This window comes from Palaemon carinicauda, chromosome 1, assembly GCF_036898095.1.
Source record: "Palaemon carinicauda isolate YSFRI2023 chromosome 1, ASM3689809v2, whole genome shotgun sequence".
Lineage (NCBI taxonomy): Eukaryota > Metazoa > Arthropoda > Malacostraca > Decapoda > Palaemonidae > Palaemon > Palaemon carinicauda.
The window spans coordinates 240,820,219-240,821,995 of NC_090725.1; positions in this window are offsets into that span (position 1 = coordinate 240,820,219).

Below are 1,777 nucleotides of genomic sequence, written 5' to 3' on the forward strand. Positions count from 1 at the left end.
ACTAACGAGTTTGGGCGGGACTCGATCCCCAGTCTGGCGATCACGAGGCCTATTCGTTACCAACAGGCCACCTCAACCCTTGGACCAGGGGTGGGGAACATACGGCCCGCTGGCCGGATACGGCCCCCGAGGCATATCCATTCGGCCCTCGAGCCATATCCAGGTAAATCCTTCGGTCTGGCTCGTAAGACAACATATAAGCCTACCAGTGAGTAGAAAAATCAAATAAAATATAAATAAATGTATCAAGTTATTGTGGCATAGCCAGTCCAAACTAATTTTATGAGTCAATTAGGCTGATAATTTTATAATCAGCTATAATGGTTAAATGCAGATAAATTTCGTGTACCCTTACGTTTCTCGTCAGAGGGTGGGTGGATTGGGCATTGGGGATCCGAGTTCCCAGTTTCTCATTTCACTGCTTTCAGGTGTGACATAATTTGAAGTCAAATTAAAAAAGTGGAAAATGCAACTTGAAAATATGACAGTACACTTGCCTATCTCTCAAGCAGATAATCATTGTTCAACATTCAAGTACGACGACGATTATGCAAAATTAATTGAGGCCTTTAGTGAAAGGTTCAGGGATGTTAAAAGTAAACAGCAGCAGCTAAACATCTTTACTGAACTAGAAATCCCTTCTGATCTACAACTCGAATTAATTCAACTGCAAAGTGATAATGAATTTAAACCTAGGTACACCAATCTCTTGCTTATAGACTTCTATGGACGGTATATAAATGCAGATACTTTTCCATCTTTGAGGAGGCATGCGCCGAAATATGCATCTCTTATTTGAAACCACGTATTGAGGTGAACTATTCTTTTCAAACCATCCCTTATCAAAGATTCATTTGCGTTCATGGCTCACTGATACAAATTTTGGAAACCAGGTGCGAGTTGCAACATTACCATTATCTCCTGACCTCGCATGTGAATATATTTGATAGATAGCCTATACTAAAAATACTAACAATTCATTGTGAAGCAGCATTGCCTTTGTTTTTATTTATTATTCATGTAACACTATTTAAGCCTCCTCTTAATATAAAATACGGCAATTTTCATATTCACCCATTCACGGTGTATCATTGCATGCAACGCATACAATAATAAGCCTTTCAAATATTGAGACTTAACATTCATTTGACCCATGACTTCGTAATTTTCTATGGCCCTCGGAATAAATCATGGATGACCAAATGGCCCTCAATACGAAATAGGTTCCCCAACCCTGCCTTGGACGAACTACCCGAGAGATCATGATTCGTATTGCTGTTTTACTTTGCCCTTTTGAGACACCTTGCAAATTTAGACATGCGCAAAGAAAACGACATAATCAGAAAATCCTCATCAGGGGAAACATTTCTAGTCTGACCAATCTGCAAAGACATGGCCACTAAACATCATGCACAGTGAATCAGCGAGAAATTTTGGGAAAGATAGGATAATGAAACGGTTTCGTAAGCATCTGTTTGTTTCATTGTATTTCACATTTTTATTTTTATTGTTGTTTTAATCCTCGTTTGCCTTATAATATCATTCCATTGAAGGTCGTCAGTTGTTAAACATACCTGTGACTTGTATAGGTTTCTGTTGTTTCCAAAACTATCAACGTTTTTCATTTTCAACGTTGTTGATTTTATCCTTATCAAGTGATAATATGGTTTTGCTATCTGCTACTATAAATTGAATTTAATGAAGTATCAATCCAGTAGTTACCATTTATGTGAAAATCAGGGTATATTATTATTATTATTATTATTATTATTATTAT